We start from the raw sequence: 19,502 nt of genomic DNA on the forward strand, positions 1-19,502 counted from the left end.
CGCACCCCCTGAAGGGATGCGGCGCCCCCCCAGGGGGGCGCGCCGCACAGTTTGAAGAGCTATGCCATAAAGGCTCATCACCTCAAAGAACTTCTGAAAAAGGAGAAAAAGAAGCATATCTCCTCAGAGGCCACCTCCTCTAAACCCAGCACACCATCTACTAAGGTGGAGCAATGTCCGCATTCATCTTCCTCTGAACTGTTGATGAGACACAAGACTTCTCTTAGAGCTCCGTCGAGGGCACCGTCACCATTGACAGCAGTATTGTCGACAATGATCGTCACCACCGTCTCATCCACGAGACCGTAGCAGAGCGACTACGACGACAACCACATCTGCCAAGACAACAGTCCCATCAATAACAATCTTATCGTCTATGACACCAACATCTACCCTTCCGCCGATGACACTGTTGACACCGACCATGCCAACAGGGGGTCTATCGATGCAGCAACCGGACACCATGCCGGCCACCAACGCCGACAATGATAAAAATCACAAAAATCTCTAAAACAACTCCGAGACCAGAACTGATTTTTCCCAGCAAAGCCTCTCCTCTCCCCCCAAGTCACCTATTAGATCTTGAAGAGTCTGACGGCAACTGGACTTTTGGAACAGATCACAGCCCATCAGAGCTCCAGGTCAAATATCAGGAAAGGATGATATGGAAGAAGAAGAGCAGTGCTACCAATATTATTATGCCCCTCTTTCTAAAAGACACTGTGAGCATTATCAGTACTACACTGATCCACAACCCAGACAGAGTGATGTACAAGTACCCAGGTCATTAGTGTAGGATCTAAAGGACATGCTACAGGATTACCGGAAAAGCTCCCCATAACCTCTGCAGTGCCACCTACTGGTTCCACCTCAACCTACCTCTCCTGCTACTCCCAGGCCTATTGCTCTGCCTCTTACACCTAGGGTGACATCTGCTCCTCAAATAGCAGTGCCACCAGGGGATGACCCACCGTCATCAGATGACAAAACTGAAGAATGTGAGTTTCCTAAACCATAGCCTCCGCAAGATATTTGGCATGAATATGTAATCCCCACTCCATCATTTCCTCCACCACAGCCTGTAGACTTGCCTCCAGAGGACACCGGGGGCTTTCATAATTTAATGGACCAGGCTGCAACAAGGTTTCACCTGCAAATCTCTGTTGAGCAGTCTGACTGCTTTCTGTATGATTTCAGAGAACAGACAAGGAAGTCAGTCCATGCCATCCCCATCATTGACTTTGTTTGGGAGGAAGTTATACAAATCATGAGAAACCCTCCTATGGTGGTGGCTGTTCTACCTCATAGTAATAAAAAATACAGGTCTCCAGAGGATTCTCCCACTTGCTTCACAGGACACCCCATACCAGATTTGGTGATTTCACAAGCGCCCCAGCGTCACTCCAAAAATCCGTCTGCACCCATCTCTACAGCTCCAGACAAAGAAGACAAGCGCCTGAACAATGTAAGCGAGAGGTCCTCCACCATGTCTGCCATCACAGTTTGTGCAGCCAATTCCCTGGCGATTCTGGGTTGCTACGATTGGCAGATGTGGTGGGATATGAGCGCCCTCATCGACCTAGTGTCTGACGAAAAAAGATCTGAAGCAAGAAAAATCTTGCAGGAAGGCGAGCACACCTCGTTGGAGATCATAGACTATATAACGGACATTGCCTTCATGGGCTTCCATCAACTGGCAGGGGCAGCAGTCTTAAGATGGCAGGGATTGCTCAAGACAACTTCCTTCAGGCCTGAGGTACAGTCCAAGAGTCTGGATATGGACTATGACGGGGAAACATTATTCGGAAAGCACATCGACTATTTTCTGTGGGCATCAAAACAAACAGACAAAGATATGGCCAGATCCCTCAACACTCTTCAGTTCAGAAAGTTACCTTTTCGGAGGGGGGGCACGGAGAAGAGGGTTTGCAACCAACAGGGGAGGATATCAACAATTCCAACTGTACTAGTCCTTCCAGTCGCAAAACAGACCTGCTTACTAGCAACAACCGTATTGTCAACCGCCCATGGTGGCATATACAAAGAAGGCCCCTGCAGAAAGCAAACCCCCCAGACTTGGGACACAGGCCATAAGCACCGACCTTGATTAGGCGCTGGCGACATCCACTTCTTCTCACCCAGTGTGTGGGAATATTTTCAACTACCTACCTCAATGGAGAAAGAAAACTTCAGACCAGTGGTTATTGGACCTAGTCACCTATGGCCATACCTTTGAATTTACCCAGAGACCACCTAAAAAATCATCTGAGAGGAGCGCACTCCCCTCATCTTCACTTTTTGAAAATAGAAGCCCTCATAATGTTTTCCAAGGGAGCAATAGAAAAATTAAATTTTCCCAGATACGCATGGGATTCTACTCCCGTTTTGCCCATATAAGAAAACTGGGGAATGGCGGCCCATCCTAGACCTCAGGAAGCTAAACAAATTCTTGCACAAGCAATCCTTTGGCATGATCACTCTCGCTGACATCCTGCACCTACTGAACAGCAGAGACTACATGACATCTCGGGACAGAGCTGATACGTATTTCCCCATCCCCCTGCATCCCAAAAATGGAAAATATCTCTGCTTCACCATAGCCAGTACCCAATACCAGTTCAAAGTCCTCCCAAAAGCCTCTCTGTCACAGGATGGACAGCGAAGTTTAACAAGTGTGGGTCGGTCACTTTCCGGACCTGTAAAATCAAGAGTAGTGGTCGGTGTGTCAGAAAACATTGCATATCAGCCACTTGGAGCTGAAAGTAATCTCTCTTACCCTGCAAGCTTTTCTTCCAAGGATAACAGGACCTTATGTGCTGGTGCACACTGGCATAAATACCATATTGTACTATATCAACAAGCAAAGGGGTAGAAGGTTATTACTAACACTTTCTCAGGAAGCCCAGGAGCTTTGGAGCTTGTTTACATCCGACAAGATATCTCTGAGGGCAGAGCACATGTCCAGAGTAAGCATCAATTTAGTGGACACGCCCAGCGGACCCAAGGACAATTGCCACGAGTGGGAACTTGATCAGTTGGAGCTGAACAAGATATTCTTGCTGTGCGCAAATCAGCATTAGATTATGTTGAGATAGACAAAAACACCAAATGCCAGTTCAATGCCAGTCTGTATGCCTTTTTGATAAGATGGTCAGGGATTTATGCATACGCTTTCCCTCCTTCCCTCTCATACCGAGGGTTCTCAACAAGTTGAAAATGGAACACTGTCGCCTCATCTTAATCGCTCCAAAGTGGCCCAGACTATGTTGTTTTGCAGAGCTCCTTCTGCTGTCAGAGTTCAATCCCATTTGCCTTCTGACAACAAGGACACTGTTGACGATAAACCAGGGCCAGGTCCGGAACCTACCTCTCTCCACTTACATGCATGGCTCTTGAATTCTACGAGCTCCGAGATTTAGATATCCCTCAGGACTGTTGGAATATCCTATCCAAAGCTAAAGCAGAAGCCATGAACAAAACGTACATGATCAAATGGAAACAATTCTGTTCATGGTGTTAACAATATACCTTGCATCCATTGGAAGCATCGCCTGATCAGATTCTGTCCGATCTCCTATTGCTGGCTAGATCAGAATTGGTGCATGCATCTGTCAAAGTTCACCCCACCACAATCTCAAGGTACAGACGCCATGCACATGTTCGCTCTGTTCCACAAGAATAATTAAACCATTCATGAAGGGGTTGTTCAGAGCATTCCCCCAGTATGAGCTCCTCCCCCAAAATGGTATCCCAATTTGATTCTCTCTCAAATGTTGAAACCTCCATTTTAACCCATTCACAAAGCAGACCTCAAATTTCGTACATGGAAAGTAACGTTACTGTTGGCCCTCACTTCCACTAGAAGAGTCAACAGGATACAGGCTTTCACAATGCAAGAACCCTTCTTGCGTTTCATTGATAATTTCTTGCTTCTCAGAACAAATCCAAAATTTAATTCTCAAGGTTCTATTGCAATTTCATTCCAATAAACCTATCATACTATGTACTTTTCCCCCAAATTTGACATCACCAACTGAAAGCGCCATGAGACTCTTTGGATGTGAAATGTGCGTGATACAAATGCATCTGACTTGACTTGACTAGCTTCTGAAAACCAAACAACTGTTAAGGTCTTATGGGCAATCTTGACATGTTACTTCAGTCACAAAAGCAACCATTGCAAAATGGATTTCTGCCACTATTCAGTTTTGTCACTCTAAAGCTAGCAAACCTTACACAACGAAAGCGCACTCAACGAGGGGAGTGTTCACTTCAGCTGCTCTGCTTGCAGACGTCCCGCTTCATAAGATATATTGTGCTGCGACATGGAAGAGCAACCACATGTTCACCCAGCACTCATGCCCCTGCAGTGCACTGCTTATGACCTCACATATTACATCACTTATGACATGGTCAGTGACTGCAACGGGCCCAGAATGCTGCCGCCCGCACTCTGTTTGCCCTCCCTAAACATTATCACACATCCCACCTCTTGCATCGTTTACATTGGCTCCTGGTCGAACGGAGAATTCATTTAAAAACTCTTTGTATCCTACATAAGATCCTGTTTCATCAGGGTCCCCAGATTCTGCATGGTCTATGCTCTTTATATGGACCAACTCGAGTTCTGCGCTCTGCTGATTTGCACTTAGCTTGCACTCCGAGGGTGCGCAGGTGCAGAGCGGGCGGACGCTCTTTCATGACTCTAGCTCCTGCCCTCTCGAATTCCATTGCAATCTCGGCCCGCTGCACCCAGGATCACTTGGCTTTTAGAAAACAGATTAAAATCTGGCTATTCTCTTCCATCTAGCCGAGGCACTTTTGCCTGTGGCACCTGCACCGGTAATTTCTGGGATGTCCTTTCCTTAGCTTTCTCCTTCACCTTGCTGCCCGTTCTGCTAGCGCTGGGATGCCCCGTTGCTTGGGTAGCCATGCGCTCTATAAATCACCTTAACATAACATAACATAACATCACTTATGACATCATCCAGTGTCTGTGAGTGTTTCTAAAACATTTATCAGTATTAAATATATATACCAAGGTGTATTAGTGAACCTATGAGTGTCTGAATGGATGATTCAGTGGGTGTGTGACTGACTGTATAAGTGTGTGATTAGGTGTCTCAGTGAATGTATGTATCAGTCATTCAGTTGGTGTCAAAGTGGCTGTATGGGTGTGTGAGTGGGTGCATGAGTGGCTGAATAGGTGAGTGATTGGTTGTGTGAGTATCTGTATGGGTATCTGTGGGTGGGTGAGGATGTGTGTGACTGCTTGTATGAATGAGCGAGTGGGTGAGTCAGTAGCTGTATAGGTTAGTGAATGCGTGTGTGCGGGCTGTATGGGTAAGTTAGTGTGTGTGTATGGCCGTGTAGGTGAGTGAGTGGATGTGTCAGTGGTATATGAGTGAGTAACTGGGTATGTGAAAGGCAATATAGGTGACTTATGGGGTATATGAGTGAATATGAGCGTGGCTGTAGGGGTGAGTGTGTGCTTCTCTGACTATATAGGTGAGTGAGTATGCGTTAGTGTCTGTATGAGTGAGTGGGTGTGTGTACAACTATATGTAAGTGGCTGTGATAGGTTGTATGGGTGAGTGAGTAGGTGTGAGTAGCTCCATTGGTGACTGACTCAGTGTGTGAGTGGCTCTATGGGTGTATATGTCAGTGGCTGTATTAGGTGCTGACTGGGTGTATGAGTGGCTGTATTGGTGATTGAGTAGATGTGTGTATTGATCTATGAATCAGTGAGGAAGTGTGTAAGTACTGATATGGTCTGAATGGGTTTGTGAATGGTTGTGTGGAAGTGGTGGTGGGTGTGTAAAAGGTTCTATGGGGTGTGAGTGGGTGCGCCAGTGTCTCTGTGGATGATGTCAGAGATGTCATTTGAGATGTCAACAGTGATCTCACCGACCATGTCATGAGTGATGTAATATGTGAGGTCATAAGCAGTGCATAGCAGGGGCGTGAGTTATAGTTAGCTCAGCACTCCCCAATTTCACTGGTTTGTACAAGTGAAATCTTAGCCTTTGTTTTTTTCAGTGAATTTCTAAGGATTTTTAAATTTTGTTTTTAATAATTCTTTTTATTGAAACAAAACATCAGCAAGAATCAGGAAAATCAGTACAGAGGATCGTTCAAGGTTGCATATTATACATCAGGGGGTTACAAAATTAGTCAAGATTTAAACCTGAAAAGGAACTTCACGGGTAGGGAGGTCATCTAGTACAGCATTTTAGGGTGGTGTACAATTTCCCCTCTGTGGCGGTTCCAGGGGCCCAGACCAGCGAACACTTCCTGGGGCAACCCCTAGCAAGATAGACCGTTTTCTCCCGAAACATGCACCAATCCAGATTACTCTCCCACGTATCTAGGGTGGGTGGTTGTATCCCACCCCCCCACAGTTGAGCGTTGTTTCTTTTAGCCACCATAAAACCTAGTGTGGTCCACTGTGTCTGAGAAGTATTTAAGTCGGAGGGTTCCCATATGTTTAAGAGGCATCTCCTTGCCTCCGGGGACAGGGAGACTCCCAGTACTTTGCTAATTGTGACGTGCACCTTGCACCAGTAAGAAGCAATGTGCACACATTCCCAGATGGTGTGTATAAAAGTACCTGTGAGGCCACATTGTCGTCTGCATAGCCCTGTGTCTGATAATCCCATGCGTATCAGTCGGGGTCACGTGATATAAATCCTGTGTAGAATCTTAAGCTGGACTAGTCTCAGGCGAGCTGGGATTGCGACCTCCCTGGGGGAGGACACCGCCGCCTGCCAATCTTCGTCGTCAAGTTCTATCCCATCCTGCACCCACTTGTCCCTCAACGCCTGAAGGGGATCTACCATATAGTTAATTAGCTTCCTATAAATTAATGAGATTGTCTTTTCGGGAAGGTGACCGTCTAGTATTCTATCTTCTAACGGAGAGGCCTCTGGGGGCTTGGCGTCCCTGGTCAGCGTGGAGAGAAGTGAGTGCCGAACCTGTATATAACGGAAATACTCTGTATCCGTTAGTTCATATTCCTTTTGCAACTCTTCGAAAGTCTTAACCCTTTCCGTCTTCCACAGATCCCAAATAGTTGAGATTCCAATCAGGTCCCACTTGTCAAAGCCCTTTGTCTTCCAAAGGTTGCCAAGTCTTTCAGAGTCCCATAGTGGGGTGGCCAATGTTAGTTTATGCCACCAGCCTAGAGAACCCGTGGCATCATGCCAGATTTGGACTGCGCTCTTCGTTGGTCCTGTTAACAACATTTTCTTCGGACGGCAATACAGAGCCCTACTATATTCACCCCCTGGGAGGAGCCACCTATCCATGTCATCTACTCTACTGTACATCCCATGAATGATTGCGGCTAGCTGGGAGGCCCAATAATACTTCTTAATATCCTGAAGACTAATGCCCCCATCATACCAACTGAGTGTTAGTTTATTTAGTACAATTCGGGGCCTGCCATCCCACAACAGACTTCTCTGTTGGCTCCCAATCTCACGGATATATCTGGCTGGCACCACATCCAAGGTATTTTGCAAGGTGTAGAGAAATTGAGGTAGGGCCATCATTTTGAAGAGGGCCACTCTACCTAGCAGCGAAATAGGAAGTTTCCTTCAGCTAGCAAAGTCTCTGCAGAGGAGGGAGAAGATTCCGCTCATACCTAACCAAGGGGTCCAGTGAGATAAAGACTCCCAAATACTTGAACCCTTCAGTGTTAACTTGTATGGGGCAGTTGTATGAGGGACTGATGGGGTGATCACCTCTCAGAACAAACAGCAAAGACTTCTCCCAGTTAATCGAGAGTCCCAAATTTTTCCCAAAGGAGGTCAGGACATCCAAAACAACCGTAAGGGACTTAGGTGGGGAAGACAGGTAGAGCAGTATATCATCTGCGTACAGTGATATTCGATCCTCCCATCCAGGAGCTCACCGCACCCCTCTGATCGAAGGCTCCCACTGTATCCAGGCAGCTAGGAGTTCCAAGGCCAGCAAGAAAATAAGGGGGGGACAGCGGGCAACCCTGACGGGTGCCCCCACCAAGTTGAAATGGGGTTGGGACTGTTATTTACTACTACCTGGGTGAGCGGTTCCGAATATAGCAAATGCACTCATCTGGTGAATTCAGGACCGAATCTGAACTTGGCAAGAACCACACATAGATAGGGCCATTGAATTGTATCAAATGCCTTTGTTGCATCTAACGACGCGATTATGGCTGATTTCCACAAGGTGTGGACTCTATTGATTACCCTGTGTAGTCTGCGCAAGTTTAGAACAGTGTTTCTATGTGGCATGAAGCCAGACTGATCGGGTGTATTAGGTCGCTGATCACCTTCTCCAGGTGGTTCGCCAGGAGCTTGGCTAAGATCTTCGGCTCTGCGTTTAAGAGAGAGATGGATCTATACGAGGCACATTCCGTTCTAGCCTTTCCGTCCTTGTGGATCGCAACCACTGTAGCTATTCTGTGTTCCTTTGTCAGTATTCCCTTGTCTCTGGATTCTACAAACATTGCTTTCAAATGAGCTGCAAGTAGGTCAGGTCTAAGTTTGTAGAGCTCTATAGGAAGCCCATTGGGGCTCAGTTGTTTCCAGAGTTTAATGATCCGATTGCTTGGGCAATTTCGTCCGTAGTGAGTGGACTACTATAGTCACGATCCTCAGGGGAGAGACAGGGGAGCTTGATGTCACAAGCAATTTCTGGGAGTCCGCCTCCGAGCGAGGGGAGACCGATCTGTAAACCGTCTGATAGTGGTCTGCAAACCTGTCTACTATTCCCTGTGGTTCAGTAAACAAAGTTCCTCCCTCCGCTTTGAGCTTCAGGACTAGACGACTTACCCATTCTCTCCTGTCTAGCTATGCAATAAGTCTCCCGGCTTTATCCCCCTAGTCAAATAGCCAGCCCTGCTGTTCCCTGCTAAGAGCTCTGGCTCTATCCAAGACCAGTGTCTTATAGTCGTGTTGCTTCAGGCGCAACAAATGTAGTTTGGCCTGGATTACACCCAGCTCCAACTCACCCTCCAATCTGCACACTTCAGCCTCCAGCTCCACCACCACCCTCTGCTTCTCTCTCCTGGAGCCCGTTATCAAGGACAGTGCCTGACCCCTTATGACGGTTTAAAACGTCTCCCACAGGGTCTGAGAAGAGGACACCGACCCTACATTATTAATGAAGTATTCGTCCAGTGTTTTAATGAGGTCTTTGCGGATCTTGGGGTTTTGCAGATACCACAGATTTATTGGGGCCACCCTTCCCGCAGGTCCCTGACTTATGACAAAGCGGACCCACTGCGGAGAGTGATCTGAAATGCCTCTGGCCAAGTGTCTGACTTCAGCTATGTGTGTTGCTTGTGCGGCCGGGACTAGGCAGTAATCTAGTCCTGAGAGACTGTGGTTAGCCCCAGAGTGAAATGTGTACTGCGTTTTTTCTGGGTGGTGGAGACTCCAATTGTCGACTAGTCCCATTGCATCTATGAAGTCTGGTAGCCATTGCGGCACCCCTCCCGTCGGGGATGTCTGTTTAATATACCAGAGACGACTGCATTAAAGTCGCCTCCAAGGATTAGAAGCCTCTCTGGGATGGTAAGCAGAACCGCCCCTAGATCAGCGAAGGTCGTGCCCTGCAGCCCTGGAGGAACATAGATCGATAGAAACGTTATGTCTTCCCACGTGCCCGTGACACCGGAGTATCTGCCTCTCTCGTCCTCCCAAGTGGTGGTCACAGCAAATGGAAATGCGTTTCGAATCAAAATGCCCACCCCTCTGGACCCAGATGTAAACCCTGAGTGTGCAACCATTCTATATCCCTCTCTGTGCATTTACATGTGTTGCCAACTAGATGTGTCTCCTGAAACAGGACCATGTCTGGAGTATGTATTTTAATATACTGATGAAACACACTCCGCTTGATCTTATCCCCGAACCTGTTGACGTTCCATCTCAAAACCCTAACTTCCCTACCCCCATCGTCTACCTGGTAAGATTGATAATCCTCCATGTTAACTCTGTCCGGCCTGTGTACTATGCTGGCTGAAATAGCAAACCACCGAATCGGTGAACAGAACACCCCCACCCAACATCCCCCCACCCCGCTGCTCTGCCCTCTGGGCTCCAAACTGCCCATCGAAAATTGCAGAGTGCCTGTCGCTCTAAAAAAGTTCAAAAAAAGAGTAAACTTAGGGTGAACCGGTTGTGAGCTCCATGCCTGCACTCCAAACATAATCAATATCCCGTCCTGATGGCCTTAGAAATGTCAAACTGTATGTCCACGTACAGCCCACTAGTCATGTATAGCAAACGTCCCTCCCCCCTCAAAACCTCCCCCCAACAAAATGACTTCCACATGTGCAAACCGGTTGACCCCAGGGCCTCAGCCCTAGGGTGGTTGACTATCCGCACTCGCACCCACACTACGATCCGCTTGGTCACGATTCCCTCGATATTCGATCCATTCTGCCGCTGTCTCCGGCTGATCAAAAACCAAGTTCGCCCCTCCGCCTCAACGCGGAGGCAGGCTGGGAACAACATTGAGTATTTCAAACCCTTTTCCCTCAGGTCGCGTTTAACCGTTAGGAAGGATCTCCTCTGCATTTGTATTCTCTGTGTGAAGTCTTGGAAAAAGGAGATAGTAGCAGTCTCATATTTAAGCGGGGCGTTGGCTCTTGAGTTGTGAAGGATCACGTCTCTGTCTCGATAGTTCAGGACTCTGGCCAACATGGGCCGCAGGGGAGCGCCCGGCTTGGGACAGCTGCCTGGGACCCTGTGTGCCCTTTCGATCACAAAGAAGTTTCTGAGGCCCCTAGGCTGCAGGTGCTTAAGAATGAGATCCTCAACAAACAGGTCCGGAGCCTGCCCCCCTGATCTCCCCGGCACTCCCAGGATACGTAGGTTGTTGCGGCGGAGGCGGCCTTCATTGTCATCGAGTTTGAGGTCAGCTGAGTGATGGGAGTCTCAAAGGTCTCGAACCTCTCTTTGTAATTGCGTAACGTCCTCCACCAGGCTAGCGGCCGCTATCTCTACCTGCTTCACCTTCTCATTTAGCGTTCCCAAGTCGGCCCAAATAAAGTCAATGTCTAAGGCCACGGAGTCTATTTTATGTCCCAGTGAAGTTTTCACCTCAGTGATGGCTTCCATCACATCCTTCAGAGAAAGTTCCTACTCCTCCTCGCCGGGGTCCCCCCTCGCCACCTCCTCCGACAGCCTGCTCCGCTGCGTCTCTTTAGCAATCGAATAGCGGTCCAACTTGTTGGTCTGGACCGGCTTTGACCCACTGGTGCCTGCTCCCTTTGGCGCGATCCATCGTCTTATCTCAGATCTCAGTCTGGTTCAAGGAGTTTAGAGGCGCTACTGGGTACTCCCACCTATTTCACAGATTCCGGTCTAGGGCTGGAGTCTCAGCAGAGCCCACGGTCTGGCGCACCTCACTGCAGGGGTGGGGAAGAACTACGGATCGGCAGTAAGGGTGATTACCGCACAGGACGACACGCCTTCAGCCTCCCTTACCTTGCCACAGTTCAGGGGCGCCTTCCCTTCTCGTCGTCTGCCTCCCCCGGCGCAGGGTTGCCACCCTTGTCCCACATACCTCGATGACTGCGGTCAACATGGAATGTAGCGACACCAGGGTGTCTGCGATGCCCCACTGCAGAAGAGCCGGCTGCCCCGGGCGCAGGCCCAGCAGGGAGCAGCCACAGTAGGTCATTGGTTTCGGTCCACCTCGGTCTGCAGCACCCAAGTGGCCAGTGGGGCCTACGATGGCCGGGCCGTTCACCGAGTGGCATTTATTGCTTTCTCCGTCTCGCTACAGACCACGTCTTCGACAGATGGCGCTGCCAACAGGGTCATGCTGTACCATTTCAGGGACAACTGATCCTCGCTGTCCCCCTTTGTAGAAGTACAGGCCGTTCCGGAGAGTGCCGCCGAGCTCCGGCCACCAGGCACACAGTCCACACTGCTCAGCTATAGGATGGCCTCTGTCTGCACGGTTCACTGGCTCCAGGCATGCAGAAGGTGAGACCTGAGATTAGTGGGGGGCACCTCCCTCCCCAGCCTTGCAGCTACTGATTTTCATGTGCAGCACGCAGCACCGGCTGTTCCGCGACACCTCTGCCGAAGCACCACCGCAGGAGGGCCCGGACACTCCTCTTCTCCCCGGGGCTGCGCCGTTTCGATCCCTCACCTCAGCCAGGCTCATACAATAGGTCACTCAATGCTCCAAGGGTCCGCCGCTTATGTAGAGAAGGGAAGGGAGGGGGAGGGAGAAACAAGCTCCGATTCTCACCTCTCGGCCGTCCCCAGGCCCGCACACAGCACGTGTCCACTTGCGGCGGAAATGCCTCCGCCCGTCCTAAATGCCTCCCAGACTCCTCACAACGGGTGTTTCACTACTGCCACCCTCGGCAGTCCCAATCCGGGCCTCCGGGACAGCGGCGAGTCGGGAGCTTCAGCAGTCGTGGCACAGCCGCAGCACCAAAGCTGGCCGGGAAGCTTCGTAGTGTGGGTCAGCCCCATCACCGCGGGCCCGGGCTCCAAGACCCAGCGCAGGCCCGCAGCCTCCAATGACCAGATCTCCGCTCAGAGGCATGCCACACATTCCGGGACAGAGAGGAGGGGTTCCACTAGCTCATAGACGGTAGGGGTTGCAGAAAGGACTTGCGGATAGACACTCAGGATAGACGTCAGGGTATTTAGGCACCGGAGCTCACAAACTACGCGGCCATCTTCGGTCCGCGCCAAGCCACGCCCCCCCGAATTTCTAAGGATTTTTAAGTAATAGTTGCATTTGAAGAAGGGTGGAGAAAGGGCGTTGAGCCTCTGACCAGCTCTCAGGAATCCCACGTGTAGGGCTTAGAGGAGGTACCAGGAGGGCTTCTTGGCCCCCAAGGTCTCTCAGGAGTAAAGTGGAATTCGTTCCCCAACTAGTAGTGTGCCAGGAGGTGCATTTGCAGAGTGGGGGAGAAAGGGGGCATGGCCTCCAAATACCTCTGAGCAATCCCTCTGTGTGAGACTTACTGAAGGTACCAGGAGGGCGTGTTGGCCCCCAAGGACCCTGCGTAACCCAGGGGACTTCCTTCCCCACAGCGCGATTGCAGAGTGATGGAGAAAGGGGGGGCCATCCAGAAATTTGCTGTATTGTTTAAATTTTTTTTAAATTTATTATATTTTTTAGGAAGGGGGGCCGCACATTCTTAATGCTCTCACTTGCTGGAAAGCAAAGCAGTGTTTTCTACAGCTTGGCAGGTACTCCTGCCAAGCCATAGCACACTGTAATGTCCCAGACGTGGGCACCTGGGACATTGCTGGAGCCAGTCCTTGGGGGTGGCAGGCCCTAGGGCTATCTACGGCTCTAGGAGGAGAACTGCATGGCCCCCCTTCTTTGTTCTAATTTCCCCCGGGAAGTGGTGGTTCCGGGGGGGGGCTGCATGGCCCCTGCATTTCTGTTAGACATTGCCCCGGGGATGTGGTGGTCCCTAGGGCTGTGAGGGGCCACGTGGGCATCCTGCATTACTATTATCCATGTCCCCAGGGCTGCAGGGGGCCTAGCAGGCCCCCTGGCACTCATTTTAATCAATAGTTCCGGGGAGGTAGGTCACCTTACATATGTTTGCCCTGGGGAGGTGGCGGTCCTCTGGGCACAGGGGTGCTGCATGAGCACCCCCTCACATTACTATAAACCCTGCCCCACACATGGGCTTAATCAGTAAGATAGACGGGAGCCTGAAAGTTTTTTTTCTGTTAAAATGTTTCTGCAAATCTGCAGATCAACCCACGAACATTGCAAAATACAATTAAAAAAAAGGTTTTAATCCCCAACAGGGTCCCTGTGGGACCCCCCCCGCCTACCATATGTGGGGTGTCAGGGCATTCCTACCCTGCCCCTTTTCCTTTTTTAAAACTTTTTTGGGGGGACTCAGCATCAAGCTGAGTCCCAAGATGGCTGCCATCACTTCCTGGTTGAAGTGTTAGAAGCCAATCAAATTTTAGTAGGATCCGTGAATCCACTGCAAGGACGCTTGTCCCCAGATAGCTATATTTTTAAAACTTAAATATGTCAAAATCTATGAACGCATTTACACCAAATCACAAAAAGCACGCATTCTGGACCAACATCTAGCTATCTGCCAAATTTGGTGTAATTCCGTTGAGTGGTTCGGACTGTAGTGGTGTTTAAAAGTCCCCATGGACATAACATGGGGAAATGCGTTTTGGGACCCCCTTTTTTTTGTCGGCCCACGTTTGACGGATTATCCTGAAACTTTTAACACGGCAACTGAATTAAAAACAGGACGTTTTTTGAAAATTGTGTGAAGATTCGTCGAGCGACACCAAAGTTATTGGCGAAACAAAAAACACTTTTCCTAAGGGAACTTTGGTCCCAACTACAGTAGTGGTACCCGGACAGGAGGAAGTTGGGCGGCGGAGGGGAAGGGGGGGTTAGGGACTGGGGGTGGGAGTAAATGATAAATAAAAGACTTATCTGGAATGGCCGGCCGCCGCCTCTCCTCCATCCTCGTCCTCTTCATCTTCCTTTTTCCTGTCCCAGCCAACGGCAGGAAGCACCCGGGCACAGAGGCTCCCCTGAGTCAATCACAAAGCTGCAATGCAGCATTGTGATTGGTATGAGCGCTGTGGTTCGGCGCTCATACGGGGACACAGAGCCTGTGCATGTTCCTCACAAGGCTGTGTAATGCAGCCAGGTAGGGAGTGCAAACCACTCCTCCTCCTGCTCTTGCCAGCCCCGCCCCACCACTGGCTACAATAGGAAAAATAACCTTATGTTATTATTTATTATCATTTTATTTTTCCTTTTGAGCAGAGGGACGACTCTCCTCCACCTCAGTGGAGGAGCAACCACTGCCTAACTATAACTACCTACTGGCGACCTCCAGTAGGTAATATATATTTTTATATATATATATATATATATATAGATAGTTATATTAAGGTGTATTTGACTGTTACCCACCATCCTCAAAGCACACTTATATTACTAAAATGCTTACCTACAATAACTGCGTGCTATTCTGATTCGAAGTATGTGAATCTATGAAAGATCCAATAATAAAGAAGAAAATTAGTTACTTCCCTGTAACTACATTTCCACAGCATTGGTGTCTTTCATAGATTCACAAGCAACCCACCCTCATCCCCTGAGAGGCTCCTTTCATAGCTTGGGATTATATTCTTCCCGCTTGTGCTTGAAATTCTGAGGGACTCAACCTCTCTTGGGCATGTTTTAAAGGGTGCTGTTGCCTGAATGGTTATAGTTCAAGTTTGGTCCTTTTTGAAAAGGACATAGATAGGCTATTATATGGATTGTTCATTGCCATTATAGCATATGATAGTGATACATACTACTTTTCTATGGTATTGTGGGGCTCCCACTTCGACAACGGGGAATGATTCAAGTATATGAATCTATGAAAGATACCAACACTGGAGAACTGTTGTTACAGGTCAGTAACTCATTTTCTTTCTTGCTCTCTCCAGTGTGCTGCTTTCCCCCTCACAACCGTTCCCCATGCTCTCCGTGTTGCTCTTCATTGTACCCCCTCAGAACAAGCATTGTTTATCCAGCCATCCCTGTCCTGCATGGCTTCTTTTGCTTTTCATTTATTTGCACAAACCCCCAATTTTCGGTTGAGCATCCCACCTCCTGTTGGGTCTTCCCCAACTTCTTTTTGCTCTCCACACCTCCTTGTTCCAATTATTACATTTCTCTAAACTTTTTCAGAGGATCTTGCAGTTGCATTTTCCTAGCGGGCAGGTCCTATGTTTAAAATCCACTTTTGAATGCATATTCTTCTTTTTCTTATTTTTACCTACTGCTCCAAGAAGGGAGTTCAGTGGCTGCAGTGTCATGACATGTGCGTGCATGTGTAGTGATGCATGAAAGTGCATACATCATCACACAGGGCCAATCATTTTAGATGTTTTGCCAGGGATGTTTAGCATCAGTCACAACCTCTTTCTTCTGATGCTGCTCTGCATTGACAGCAAGCATTGGCAAAGCCAAAAGCTGCGTAAAGTCTCAATGGCAAGACCTGACAATGCTTGTTTATAAATGTTTTCTCTTGTGGCCTACTGGGCGTTCTGTCCCTTCTGGGGTTGCCAGGTTAGGGGTAAACCCCAAATATGGACTTCAAATAGGGGCAGAAAAAATGTCTACCGCCCATTGATGGGAGGTTCAGCCCAATACCTGTTCAGACTGGGCCCCTGGCCCATTCTCTTTTTAAAATATTTACCCCGCTGGTAAACTATCTGTGATCTCGAGGGGGAGCAGATTAGGTCCCTGCTTTTATTGCTGCTGGGATTCCTGCTGCTGTTTCACCTGTTGTTACTGCTCCGGTCCTCACTATTGTGGCATCATGTGCTGCTGTTGTCCCTACTTTGGTTACAACTGTGGTCACTACTGTTAGGTCTTTCTTGCTGTTGTTGTTGCTGTTGTATGTCTGTTATGGTGGCATGTATGATCTCTTCCTTCATGACAGCTATTGATGCTGTGGTCCTTGCTTTTGTCCAATGATGGTTGCTGCTGTGTTGCAACTATGGTTGCTCTAACCATGGTGGTAGTTGTGGTTGTTGCTGTAATGCCATGAGTTTTTGCTGCTTTGGTCCTTGCTGTGTTGGTAGTTGTATCAGACGTAAATACATGATTTAAAGACTAAGTAGATCGCTGAAATATACATAATAACATTTTTTAAATGATAAATATGCCTTCCAATGTTACCTCAACTGAAAAAACACAACTAAGCCATGCTAGACTTCTCGCATATAAAACACATGCTTCTTGAGTATCTAAGGACGTTCAGTCTACCAGCTATGAATCAGGTATAATATGCAGCCATGCATATACCAGGTTTCAGTTTATAATGAGATTTACCCGGCAGTGTGGCTCCTGGCCAGTGTTGAGTGTGATTTCCTAGCAACAGCCTCACATGCTGGCCTTGATGTATATTTCTTAAATTAATACTAGAATAATGGTCCCAAAACCCTGCCAATTCATTCCAATCCTCTGGAGTCTACAAGGCAGATAAGGACTTCTAAAATATTGGCATGTATAACACCAGTGCATATACTGTAAACGGAAGAGCAAAGTCAGATATTTAAAAAAATAATTGTGAGTATATATTTCTCCCATTGTCCTGAATCAGGTCTTTTGTCATGTATTGGACTTCCAGGTGTGCTGCTTTACGATCAGATATCAAACATGCTAAATATGTTTTTATTTTCTTACCTGTCAGTAGCACAGAGCAAGCAATATGGCAGGCAAAGAAAGCTTGACAAATATGTTTTGCACTGACCTGCAAGAGAAGGTTACTCGCAGTGCATACACAATACTAGTCCCAGTTGGCAGAAGTTTGCTGAGAATGTGGGGTTTGCATGTGGGAATCGGGAAGCAAGAGACTAGCCTTGAAATTAGTTTTCTCTCATCTGCATTATTGGGAGGGTTGGTATGCATACTGTGTGCTTAAACATACAATCCAAAGCATAATCATTTGTCAGTGCACACTCACACTGCAAAGTCCACTCACACAGGAACGCTTCCACTAATACTGAAAGATATGCTCACATTGAAAGAGGCACCCATATTGTAATACATTTTCAATGTAGTTCAGGCAAGCACTTCATCTGCTAACTAACAGAGGGAATAGAGCAGCTCTCACTGGTCGAAATCCATTCCAAGTTATTGCCGCTGTTGTATCTGTCATGGTGGCATATACGATCATTGCCTTAATTAGAGCTTTTGCTGTCTGGTTGTTCTTACCATGCTGGTAGTTGTGGTCATTGTTGTCAGAAGCACAGAGAAAACTCCATGGCAGGAAGAGAGAGTGTAACAAACATGTTTTGCACTGACCTACAAGAGAAGGTTACTCGCTGTGCATATACAAGACCAGTCAATGTTGGTAGGCGTTTGCTGAGGATTCAGGGTTTTGCATGTGGGAATTGGGAGGCGAGAGACTAGCCTTAACATCGGTTTTCTCAAGCCTGAATTGGGAGAGTTGGCATGTATGCTGGAAGCTTATAGATAATATCCAAAGCACACTACACTCACACTGCAAGGCACACTCACAAAAGGCATGCTTCCACTAATACAGCAAGGCATGCTCACATTGAAAGAGGCACTCATATTCTAATGCATGCTCAATGCAGCTCAGAGAAGCTCTTCATCTGCTAACTCACAGAGGTAATAGAGCGGCTGACGGAGATGAAATCAATTTGCTGGTCAAAATCCATGGCAAGTATAGCATGTTACATACAACATGAAAAGAATGGTTGCAGGGCAAGAGAGGTGCTACTGACTATAAAGGATAAGCACACACAACGAGACACATGTACTTAGAGACTCACACTGTCAAAATGCACTAACCTTGTAGTCCAGATCCAACAGGCGCAACAACAGCTTCCACGCAATGCCAAACTCGCAGCTAACCTCATACTACATCTGCAGGTTTACAGTAGGTCTGGGGAAAGGGGTATGGAACAAGAGAGAGAATCAAAGACATGGTATAGCATCACTGCCTAGTTGCCCAAATGGGCTTAATCTACAATTTAGGAGCATTGAGATCTACAAGTAAAAGGAGATATTTAGTATGACTATAGTGTGGACATGGTATACCTGTTGACTCTCTCTTTCTTCTGAATAATATTTACCCCATATTTAAAGCTCACCATGCACACCGATACCAGTCCTTCTCAACACTAGGGATAGATATATAGATGACACACATATTCTGTCCCTAGAACTATATATAGCTCGTCAAATCCCTATCGATCTTCGCAATACAAAAACACTAACTACTCTGCAAGCAGTAATTTTACTTACACATTTTTTATTAAAGGAACTTATCATTCCTCCATCTTATGCTAGACCCGACATCAAGTCCAAGAACCATTTCTGTTCTGCAACACAACTTAAGTGATATTGACAGTTGTATATCAATGCTACTAACTTTAAGTAATTGCTATCCAATAATATATACTCACTACATGGTAAATATCTATAATTTATAACTGTTATACCTAATCACTTAGCACATTAGTGGCTGGTACTTGCGTTCTACAACTTTCAATGTACATTTCCAATGTTTCTAAATTACAGTTGATATAACATATCAGTAAGTCACTTCACCTTAGTGGCTGGTACTTACGTTCTACAACTTTCAATGCACATTTACAATGTTTCTAAATAACAGTTGATATAACATATCAGTAAGTCACTCCCCCTCTTTGTGTGCATTTATTTACAACATTCCTAACACTATCAATTGCAGTAAATTAATTTGAGACCTCCATTTTGTATATTTTTTCTCTTACAGTCACACTCCTATCTAAGTAATCATGACCCTCATGCAATAGGTATTTATCATTTACCTACAAGTTACTCTTTCCTGAGGTCAAATGCCTTTTTCCACGTAGTGGAAACGTGAAGACACTGTTAGTACAATGCAATGCGTATACCAGCTTCTGGTTGATCGTTTTCACCTCTGTTTCACAACTTTAAGACTAGTATTACATTCTACA

This window comes from Lissotriton vulgaris, chromosome 5, assembly GCF_964263255.1.
Source record: "Lissotriton vulgaris chromosome 5, aLisVul1.2, whole genome shotgun sequence".
Classification (NCBI taxonomy): Eukaryota; Metazoa; Chordata; class Amphibia; order Caudata; family Salamandridae; genus Lissotriton; species Lissotriton vulgaris.